General features: G+C 42.6%; 1 protein-coding gene across 5 annotated transcripts in view; it reads left to right on the top strand.

Annotated features, from left to right (window-relative positions):
• Nucleotides 1-12,029, top strand: part of EVL (Enah/Vasp-like) — a 199,008-nt gene that overhangs the window by 91,877 nt on the left and 95,102 nt on the right. The gene's annotated exons all lie outside the window — the stretch shown is intronic.

The following is a 12,029-nucleotide window of genomic DNA, read 5'->3' as shown; positions in this document are numbered from 1 at the left end:
CATCGCCAAGTCCTGGCAATGCAGAGAAAGTGTAGGGAAAAACGAACAAACCAGTCACAGCTCTCAGAGAGCTTACAGCCTAATGGGGAGATGACATGAAAACAGCTGTGTGCAAACAATATAAATGTAGGATAATTGAAGATAATCACTACCTTTGTGGCGGATCTTGCAGATGATAGAATTTTAGCTGGGACTTGAAGGAAGTCAGAGAAGCCAGGAGGCAAAGCATTAGAGGCGTGGAGGACTGTGTAAAATGATAGTGATGACACTTGACGTACCTTCTCTCCAGGGTTGAAACGTTACATGCAAAGTGCTTTGTAAACCAGAAAACACTATATGAAGTCATCTCTCGTTTTCACTTCCATTTGAGCAATCTCTTTCTCTTGAAAGGTCAATTATCTTTCAAGAGTTTGTCGAACCTAAGTATCATCTCTTTTTCTAGATGAGACCGAATAGAGAGACAGCCATAAAACCCAACGATCATTCCACTTGTTGATGCTAAAGGGTTTAAACGTGAATATGTCTTTCTGAATCACTCCCATTCTGAGCCAATCCCCCATGCCTGTTGAGAAACGGAGAGAGGCCTGCCCTCCTAGGACTGATATATCGCCACTGACACCCTCTTCTGGTACCTCATCTTGATGAGGAGGCAGCTAGCTCTTGCAGAGACCCATTATCAGAACACTGGCCACCAGCCAATATAATTTTTTCAGCCATAGCAGCTAATGAGGATCATGGGATCTGTGCTAGTAGAAAGAAGACCCACGCGAATAAAATCACAGATCATTTCAATTCTCTAAAAGTAGAGATGGACAGCTACATGGCACAGTGGATAGAGTATTGGGCCTGGATTCAGGAAGACTCATCTTACTGAGTTCAAATCTGGCCTCAGACACTTACTAGCTTTGTGACCCTGGGTGAGTCACTTAACCCTGTTTGCCTCAGTCTACTCATCTGTAAAATGAGCTGGAGAAGAAAATGTCAAACCACTCCAATATCTTTGCCAAGAGAACCCCAAATGGGGTCACAAAGAGTCAGACACAACCGAAAACACCTGAACAACAATAAAAGTACAGACAAAGTCGCCCATCCAGGTAGGGAAGTGAACCCCGAGTAGGAAGACCATTGGGAAACTGCCAGTTAAAATGTTCTGACATAAAATGTAGCCTTTTCTCTCACAGGCAGTTGTCTGTTAATCAACTATAGTCAATGCCCAACTATCAGCTTCATAAAATCTTCAAATTGGAAGAGGCCTTATGGATGAGCTACCTAGTCCTACCTCATCATTTTACAAATGAAAACATTCAGGGCCAGAAAAGGAAGGTGACCTATTTAAGGTTACACAAAAGTTTAATGGCAGAGCTGATACTAAAACCTACTTCTCCTTATTCTCACTCAGGACTCTTTCCTCTTTTCCTTCAGTTTTCTCACCCCAGACTATGCAGTGAGCCAGTTAAACAGCTACATTTCCTAAGGTATATCTTCTCTTCACAGGGCCTCAATGCACTAGATCTCAGCAACTCCAGGGGCAGGGACCAAAAGCTGGGACCCAGGTTGGGAAGATCAGGGGAAAGATAAGGACAAATGTAAAGGTCCAATTTGTGGTGGGTCAGTCCTTTCATTTGCAACAGATTCTCCCACTGATCCCATTTGGAATTTTCTTGGCAGAGATACAGTAGTGGTTTGCCATTTCCTTCTCCAGCTCACTTTACAGGTGAGTAAACTGAGGCAAATAGGGTTAAGTAACTTGCCCCAGGTCACACAGCTAAGTAGGTATCTGCGGCTGGATTTAAACCCTGGAAGATGAGTCTTCCTGACTCCAGGCCCAGCACTCTATAGCTGCCCTAACAACAACAATCATTATTCTTACATCCTTCCTCTTCTGTCCACTCACACCAATTCACCCTCTTCTTCTCTGGACTATTATAATGAGCTTCGATTTGATCTCCTGGCCTCAGGTCTTTCCTTACTACAAGTCAATCTCCACACAGCTGCCAAAAGGAATTTCCTGAAGCGCTGATCACTCTGCTACTAATAAACTCAGTTTTCTCTGTCTGGCATTCCAAACTCTTTACAACTTGGCCTTAACTCACCTTCCCTGTCTCATTATCCATTCTTCCCCTTTATACCCTCTATGGTCCAGCCAAATTGCCTTTCTTACTATTCCATCCCAGTTTCTCTGCTTTTGTACAGTATCTGTCATCTATTCCTGGAACACTCTCCCTCCTTCCTCTGCTCTTAGTATCCCTCATTTCTTTCCAGACTCAGATCAAGTTCCATCTTCTACATGAAGTCTTTCCTGCTCCCCTCCTCTCCTACAAAATTACATTGTATCTTTTTTGTCTATATATTTCCATAGGCCTATAAGCATAGGTATACCCCTGAAAAGATAATAAGCTCCCTGAGGGCAGGGACCGTTTCTTCTTTGTCTGTGGATCCCCACTCTCTAGCACAATGCTGGCCACAGAGCAGGAATTTAATAAAAGCCAATTGCTAGATTTGTTCTGTAAAGTGAAGATCCTGAAGCAGGAGTTCTCCAAGATCTCTTCCAGGGAGTCATGGGGCAGAGGATGGAGAGCTAGCCTTGCAATAAGGAAGACCTGGGTTCAGATTCTATCGCCAGCTTCCACTCGTTGTATGACTCTGGGCAAATTACTTATCAGTTCCCTAGAAGACTCCCAAAGACCAAAACTTTCAAAGCAGATGCAAGAAAGGTCTTAGAATTATAGAACATAGATAATAGGGGGGCAGCTAGGTGGCGCAGTGGATAGAGTACCAGGCCTGGATTCAGGAGGACCTGAGTTCAAATCCGGCCTCAGACACATAACACTTACTAGCTGTGTGACCCTGGGCAAGTCACTTATCCCCATTGCCTAGAGAAAAAAAAAGAACATAGATAACACTACAAGGTAGCTGGGATGTCATATAGTTCAGCATTTCACAAAGATGGTCCAGAGATACCTAATGGTCCCTGAGACTCTTTCAGATGGTCTGTGAGATCAAAACTGTTTTCATAATAATGCTAAGATGTTTTCATTTCATTTCTAACATGGCAAATATGTCTATGTTTACACATACACACACACACACACACACACACAAGCTTGGGTGAGGGGGCTCTTCAACAGTTTTTAAGTGCGTAAAAGGGTCCTAAGACAAAAAAAGTTTGAGAACCACAGATCCAGTCTAATGCCCACCAGCACCATTAATTTTACTGATGAGGCAATGGACCAGTTTACAGGTTATGGCCAATGTTCAAGGTGGGTCTCTTGTCCACATTATCCAGATTATCTAAATATTAAACCAAACGATCATTGAAGGACCAAATGATATGAAGTGAAGAACTATTCTAAAGCCCATCCCAAACCCAAATAGACCAAAATGCTACATGGTGCGTGTTGGACATTATTCAGTAAGTACAGTTGAATATCTCCAATGACTGGTGAATTCACCTTCTCACAAGGCAGTTCACTCAACTGTCAAACAGTTCTACTTATTAGAAAGTTCTTCCTTACATTGGGTGAAAATCTGGCGTTGAGAGGAAATCCCTATGATTTCTACCCACTGGTCCTACCACTGCCCTCTATAGTCATATGAGACAGGTCCAAAGGACAGCCGTTCCAGATACACTTCTTGTTTCCCCTGAGTTTTCTCTTCTCTGAGCTAAAAATTCCTAGTTCTTTCAAATGATTCTTAGGTGGCATAGCTTATAGAAACATCACTGTCTTGGGAGTTCTTTGGATAAATTCAGAAGTCAGTAAAGTAGAGTGGCTGTTCAGTATTGTTAGTCATGTCCAACTCTTCATGACCCTGTGGACCGTAGCATGGCCAATACTATCCATGGGAGTTTTCTTGGCAAAAACACTGGATTGGTTTTCCATTTCCTGTGGATTAAGGCAAACAGAGGTTAAGTGACTCACTCAGGGTCACACAGCTAGTAAGTATCTAAGGTCTTCCTGACTCCAGACCCAGTACTCTATCTGCTGAATACCTAGCTGCCTCCAAAGATGGTGTAGAAAAATCATTAGGCTAGTTGTCAAGAGAACTGAGTTCTGGTCCTGTCACTTATTAGCTGTGTGACCTTACTCAGACCACTTCCTCTCTTCTGGGCCTCAGTTTCCTTCTCTGTAAAATAAAAAAGCTGAACCAGATGGTCTCTGTGGTTCCTTCCTGGTCCAAAAATTCTCTTCTACCTGGTCAGAATTCTCCATGATCACTTATTCAGAGTAACTCAAATATTAACCTCGGAGCTGAGCAAAGTACTTGGAATAATAGTAAAGCATGATTAGTAACAGTGAAAGAGAGAGCATGGCCTAGAGGCTATGATTCAGAGATGTGGCCTCCAAACCTGGCTTCAAGCATTGCCTCTGATGTATCCCAGCTGCTTGACTCAGGACAAGTTACTTAGCCTCTCAATGACTCTAAGCAGCATTCAATACAAGCCCACTCATCCAAAGTACTTTACTGCTAACAAGATACTTTCTTCACAACACCACCAAGAAATACGTAGTGCCAAGTATTATCTCTTACCATTTTACACACAAAGATACTAAGATTCAGGGGCTTATCTATCTAGGTATCAGAGCTAGACTTGAACCCATGCCTCCCAATTTCAAGACCAATCACCTTACAGCTACGCCTCATTTAAAATCAGAATCAACCAAGTCTCCACTGGTAACAGGACCAGAGAACGGGAGCAAAAACTTTAGATGGCTCTTAACCTCCCCAGCAAGGTCTTTTTTCCAGCTAAGAACAAGGGAGGACATGGCAGGTATTTGGAATAAACACCATTTTTGCCACCTTCCCATCTGGAGTTTATTTTTAATTTCAAAGCCTCAGAAAAGAACCTGAGGATGGATGTGTGAGTACATCCTCCACTTGAGAATCACAGATTTGGGACAGAGGCAGAGGCTGCCCATGTTATGTGGGTTCTGTTTGCTGGATAAGCCCAGCATTACTAAACCCTGGAGAGTGGATGATTTAGTGAGGGCCAGATGGTTTTGAGACAGTGGCAGGAAGCTTTCCAGGGCATTGTAACTTTTGGTGTCTGCGATAGAGAAAACTACAGCTTTGGTGGTTTCTGTTTTCATTTTTCACCAAGGACTTAAAATCTTAGGCTCATGCAGTCTTAGAATTTTAATAATAGTAATAGCCAACATTTATATAGCACTTACTATGTGCCAAGCACTTTACAATTATTATCTTATTTGATCCTCACAATAACCTTAGGAGGTAAGTGCTATCGTTATCCTCATTTTTCAGTTGAGGAAACACAGTGACTTATCTGTGGTCACACAACTAACAAGTGCCTGAGGCTAAATTTGAACTCATGTCTTCCTGACTCCTGTCATGAAGCCTATCCACTGTACCACCTAGCTGCCTCATGCCTCATTTTAGCTCAAAAAAGGAGGGCTCAGGGACTAGGTGCCTGTCTTTGAGGAGTTCGCAAAAGAGTATTCCATAGGAAGCTCCTTCATGTGAATTACTGGTTAGTTTTTATGCCATCGCAACTCATAGAAGAAAATCAAGTAGGTACCTTAGAACCATAGGACCAAAGAATGGCAGAGATGAAAAGGGACTTGAGACAATTCAGTCCGACCCTGGCATTTTGCTGATGAGGAAATAGAGGCCCAGAGAGTGAGAGGGAGTTGGTCACAGTCACACAGGAAGCTATTGAGTGACAGAGCTGCCACCAAAGCTCTGGTTTCTTCACCCCCATACCTCTGTTGTCTTCACCGCATCAGGCTTCCTCTCTCTGTGGTGGCTGAATTGCAGCCAGCATCTGTCAGAATCCTCTCCAGATGATTCTGAAGCATGAGAACAGGAAGAGGGTCATGTGTAGCTTTAGGTCATCAAGCCAAACTTGATAGCAAACTATTCCCCAAATTCCCTTTGTTCTGACATTTTTCAGACACCTTCGTGTGCCTCTAATGCCTTCCTCCTTCCAAGATTTGGCAATAGAAGTCCCTCCTGTTCTTCCAGTCCAGGGCCAAAGGCTTCTATCTCTAAGATTTCCCTGACCCCTGCCAACCAAAAGTACCCTCTCCTTTCTCTGACCTTCACTTTGTAAGACTTTTTTGGACACTTTTAAGGTCTGCTTTGTTTTAAAGTCTTGTGTGTGTGTGTGTGTGTGTGTGTGTGTGTGTGTGTGTGTGTGTATTTTCCTACTAGACTGTAAGCTTCATGGGGGTCAAAAACTGTGTTTCAGTCATCTTTGCCTCTCCAACCCCACCCCAGGAACTAGAACTGGACCTTACGGGCAAAAAATGTCCAGTGAATACCTTTTAAATAAATGAATATGCAAACATCCTCCATTTGAAGACAGGATACCTTTTCACCTGATGAGCAGGACAACCTTGCCCAGCAGAGAACTGATATTTAACTGACTGGAGCTGGGGGGTGGAGGTGGGGTGGGGGATGTATGCCAGTAGCATTTGTCAGTTTCCGAGATGTAAATGCTCACACTGAAAATTTAGCAGTTGGCTCAAAGAGCCTGTTCCAGCCCCAGCACACCCCTGGCCCTGCCTCAGTGTGTCATTCAGGAACAACTCAAACTGAAGATACTTTGAAAGAGGATGTAGAGAAATGCAAATATCAAGTTATGGTAGCAGAAATCTAGACCAATTTGAGCTTAAGGGAACTTAAAAGACCATCTGGTACATCCCCTCCTCCTACAGACTGAGAAGATGTGACCCAGAGACAGAGGCAACTTGCCCAAGGTCACACAGCAAATTAGTGGCAAAGCTATAACCCAACCCCAACACCCACCACTTCTCCTATAAGAAATAATCACTAAGCCCAGAAACTGAAGGAACCCTAAGTTGTCCAGGCTTGAGCTAAGCAGAATAAATGGCGGGGTGGGGGGGCAGAATAGTGGGCCTCGAAGCAGTGAATTAAGACCTGCAAGCTTTGAGTGTTTGTCTGCTGTGCCTTTGAATTGTAATGATGGTGTTGCAGGCCTACCAGGGTACGTCCCATAAGGGGGCAGAACACTTACAACGAGTTAGCATGGCAGATACAGTATTGGGCCTGCAGTCAGGAAGACATGAGTTCAAATCCAGCCTCAGAAACTTACTAATTGTGTAACCCTGGGCAAATCACTTGACCTCTGCCTCAGTTTCTTCATCTGTAAAATGGGGATCATTATAGCACCTGACTCCCAGGGATGTGAAGATCAAATGATCATTGTGAAGTGTTTAGCACATACTAAATACTACATAAATGTTAGCTGTTGTTATCATTATTACAATATGCTTAACAATTGATAGAAATCATAAGAAGCAAGTGAATAGGTCTCCACTTATAGTCTAGAACGGAGGTAAGAGACACATAGCCTGCACACTCCTGAGGGCCACCAGAACCAGATTAAAACACAATTGGGAAATATTTAACCAATTAGGGCAACTAGGTGGTGCAGTAGATAGAGCACCAGGTCTGAAGTCAGGAAGACTTCCTGAGTTCAAATGTGGCCTCAGACACTTATCAGCTGTGTGACCCTGGGCAAGTCACTTCACCCTGTTTGCCTCACTTTTCCTTGTCTCTAAAATGAGCTAGAGAAGTAAATGGCAAACCATTCCAGTATCTTTGCCAAGAAGACTCCAAATGAAATCACAGAGTCAGACATGACTGAACAAAAACAATTTAACCAAATAAACAAAAATACAATAGAGTATACGTAATATTACATTTTAAAACTAAGTCAATAGGCGGTCCACAGGGATCCTTACATACAGTTTAATGGCTTCTATTTCCATTTTAGTATGACACCGTTGGTCTAGAAGATAATAGAAATGTGTATTGCATACACACATGTGAATGTGCATGGAATTTATGTGTCAGATACATGTTCCTATGATTCATACCAGAAATAGAAGCCTCATGTGTTTTATTTATATATACATACATATATATATACACACATATATGTATGCATATACATATATATGTTATATATGGTGCAGTGGATAGAACGCAAGGCTTAGGATCAGGAAGACTTACCTTCATGAGTTCAAATCCACCCTTAGACACTAACTAGATGTATACTTAACCCTGTTTGCCTCAGTTTTCTCATCTGTAAAATGAACTACAGAAGGAAATGGTAAACCAGTCCAGTATCTTTGTCAAGAAAACCCCAAATGGGGTCACAAAGAATTGGACACAATTGAAAACTATGTATGCGTGTGTGTGTGCATGTGTATATGTGTGTATGTATGTCTGTGTATGTATGTATATATGTGCATTTATGTATATGTGTATGTGTGTGTGTACACATATATATAATTGCTTCCCCAGTTGCTTCAGATCCTTTTTTTCAGTCGCCTGACTCTTTGTGACCCCATTTGGGGTTTTCCTGGCAAAGACATTGGAATGATTTGCTATTCTTTCTCCATCTCATTTTACAGATGAGGAAACTGAGGCAAACATGGTTAAGTGACTTGTCCAGGGTCACACAGCTAGTAAGTGTCTGAAGCCAGATTTGAACTCAAGATGAGTCTTTTGACTTCAGGTCTGGCACTCTGTGTACTATGGCGCCACCTAGCTGCCCTGAAATCCCTACTTGTTTGTTGTCATTACAAAGGAAGCTCATTTCATCTCACTTCAGGCAGAGTGATTGGCCATAGCAGAAGGCATGGAAATGAGCATCTCTTCTTGAGCTGTTTTGTCACCTGGAAGCCTCACTTCTGATTGTCATTCAAAGAATGCAGAGGGATGCCTAGACTATGTTGCTCAAGCTGAGAGTATTTCTGACTAAAGGACCTTCAAAGTTCAAACAAATCCTTTTGTTAAGCAGATTTGTTCTGTGAAGTTTGGGTTCAAAGAGCAGCACTTGAGGACCTAGAGGACCACATAGGGCCTCGAGGCCACAGGTTCACCACCCCTCGGACCAGACCATTGTTGTCAAACTCAAATAGTGGGTCACTAAATAGTACCTGAGTATCCCTGCAGGCCCCATTTGACTTAGAAAACCACATGTTAACATTAACATTATCTATGTTCTATTGTATTTTTTAAAATGTTTCCCAATCGCGTTTTAATCTGGTTCGACCTACGCTGATGCTTCTGAACTAGTGGTCCTTGATCCCATGCGCTAACAACAGATCAGAGCATGTATAGACTTCTTGTTGTTCAGTGATTATCACTTGTGCCCTACCCTTCATGGCCCATTCAGGGTTTCTTGGCAGATATACTGGAGTGGTTTGCTATTTTCTTCTCCAGCTCATTTTACAGATGAGGAAACTGAGGCAAACAGGGTTAAGTGACTTGCCCAGGGTCTCACAACCAGTAAGCGTCTGAGGCCAAAGATGAACCAGGTCTTCCTGACTCCAAGCCTGGCGTGCCACCTAAAGTCAGGAAGGCGACACTTACTAGCTTCTCTGTATAGGCTTGTAGAGTTATACTGTTTAGAGTTAGAAGGGCCCTTAGAGGTCATCTGTTCCAAGCTGCTCATTTTAAAGAGAAGGAAACTGAGGCCCCGCGAAATGAAATGATTTACCCAAAGTGGCCCAGATATTAGGTGTCAGAGTCTGAATTTGAACTTAGTTCTTTTGCCTGCAGATCACATGTTCTTTCCTCTACATTCTTGTATTCCACAGAGTACAAGGGGAAAAAAAATAAAAACTTAATGTCATTTAACCTAAACTTCCCAGCACAGGAATTCCTACAGAATTCCTGACAGGTGATTTTCTGGCATCTGCTTGAATACCTCCAGGAACAATGAGCCCTTCCTAATATTGAGCTCGTGTCTGCTTCCCTCTAACTTTCACCCTGTGGTTCTCTCCCTCTTCTGCTCCACCTACTGACCTCCCTGACTTCCTTTAAATCCCAACTAAAATCCCATCTTCTGGAAGCCTTCCCAAGTCCTCTTAATTCTAGTTTGTTCTCTCTGTTAATTATTTCTTATTTATCCTAAATATAGCTTGTTTTGTATAAATTTGTTGGTATGTTGTCTTCCCTATTAGATTGCAAGCTCCTTGAGGGCAGGGACTATTTTTTTTGTCTCTTTTTGTATCCTTAGCACTTAGCACAGGGCCTGGCACATAGTAGGCATTTAATAAATGTTTATTGATTAATTGGCTCTCTTTTGGACCTTTGTAGGCACACAGAACAAACTTAATGCCTTTGATGTTGCCATCACCCACAATTATACCACCTCTATGTTCAAGAATTCTGAAATCCCCTTATCTGACGATAATCACCTCTCTTTCTGCCTTTCCTTATATAACCCTGCTCTTCATCTGCCCTCCTGTGACCTCCAATCTCTTGACCTTCAGTTCTCTCCCAAGCTATTTCCCTGCAACAGCCACTTTTTTCCTCTTTTCTCCATCTTGACTCCATGGTGAACCAATTCAATTCTACACTGTCCTCCTCTCTTGAATCCCCAGCCCCCTTACATCAAATCAATGATTATGCCCAGCCGAGCCTCAGCCTTGGATCAGTCCCATCATTTGTTGCCTTTGCTCCTATACCGTACTGCTAAATGAAGGTGGGGAAAATAATGCAGCTATTCTGAATCCACTACAAATTTATTTTACACAACCTCAAGTGGGCTCTCACTGCTGCTAGGCAATTCTACTATACCTCCCTTATCAACTCACTATCGCATTCTCCAGAGAAGCCTGGTTTTTCTCCTACCTATCTGACTGCCCCTTCTTTCTCCTTTGCTAGAACCCTCCAACCACAGATGTCCCTCAGGGTTTGGTCCTGGGCCCTCCTCTCTTCTGCCTTTATACTACTTCACTAGGTGATCTCATCAGTTCGAACAGATTTCGTTACCATCTCTATGCTGATAATTCTCAAATCTACCTTTGCTGCCCCAATTTCTCTGCTGACATCCAATCTTGCACCTCCAACTGCCTTTCAGACATCCTTTAACTGGATGTCCAGTAGACATCTTAAATTAAAAATATCTAAAACAGAGCTTATTTTTTTTTCCCCAAACCCTCCTCTCTCTTCTACCTTCTCTATTACTATAGAGGCCAACACCATGCTCCCAGTCCCTCAGGCTCGCAGTCTAGGGGTCATCCTGGACTCCTCACTATCCCCACATCCAAGCTCTTGCCAAGGCCTGACGATTTTCATCTTTGCAACATTTCTCAAAATGCTCCCTTCTCTCAACTGCCACTGCCACTTTAGTACAGGCCCTCATCACCTCACACCTGGTCTATTGCAATAACCTACTGGTAGGTTGGCCTGCCTCAAGTCTCTCCCTGCTCCAATCCACCCTCCATTCAGCCATCAAAATAATTTTCCTAAAGTACACATACAACCATGTCTCCCTACACCCCCCTACTTAATAAACTGCAGTGCCTCCCTGTTGCCTCCAGAATCAAAATTTTTAAATGCTTTGTTTTATGACTAATGTGGAAATAGGTTTAATATAATTGTACGTATATAGCCTATATCAGATCGCTTGCCATCTTGGGGAGGAGGGAAGGGAGAGAGGGAGAAAAAAATTGGGAATTCAAAATCTTATAAAATTTGAATTTGAAAAAAAGAAAAAATAAATTCACCTCCTCCCCACCCCTGCAAAGAAAAGAACAAAAGCTCCTTGAGAGTAGGGGCTGTCTTTCTTTATGCTTGTATTTGTATCCACAGCATTTAGTACAATGCTTGGCACACAGCAAGTGCTTAATAATGTAAACCAACCCAAAACAATGTCCTGTTTTGAATTCAAAAGCCTTCATTACCTAGCCCCTCCCACCTTTCCAATCTTTTTACGCCTTATTTCCTGACACATACTCTTCAATCCAGTGACACCTGGCCTCCTGTCTGTACCACAAACAAGACACTCCATCTCTCAGCCTGCAGCTCTAGGCATTCTCTGCCTGGAGCACTCTCCCTCCTTCTCTCTCACTATTGAGAGAGAAGGCTTCCTTTAAGTCCCAGCTAAAATCCCACCTTCTAAGGAAGCTTCTGTAATCCCTCTTAATTCCAGTGCTCTCCCTCTGTTAATTATTTCCTATTTATCTTGTATAAAGCTTACTATACACACACACACACATACATATATATATATATATATATATATA

The sequence above is a fragment of the Phascolarctos cinereus genome, unplaced genomic scaffold, assembly GCF_003287225.1.
Source record: "Phascolarctos cinereus isolate Bilbo 61053 unplaced genomic scaffold, phaCin_HiC Scaffold_2;HRSCAF=192, whole genome shotgun sequence".
NCBI classification, from domain to species: Eukaryota; Metazoa; Chordata; class Mammalia; order Diprotodontia; family Phascolarctidae; genus Phascolarctos; species Phascolarctos cinereus.
Note: the sequence above shows the minus strand (reverse complement) of the source record. Positions and strands in the feature narration are given on the sequence as shown.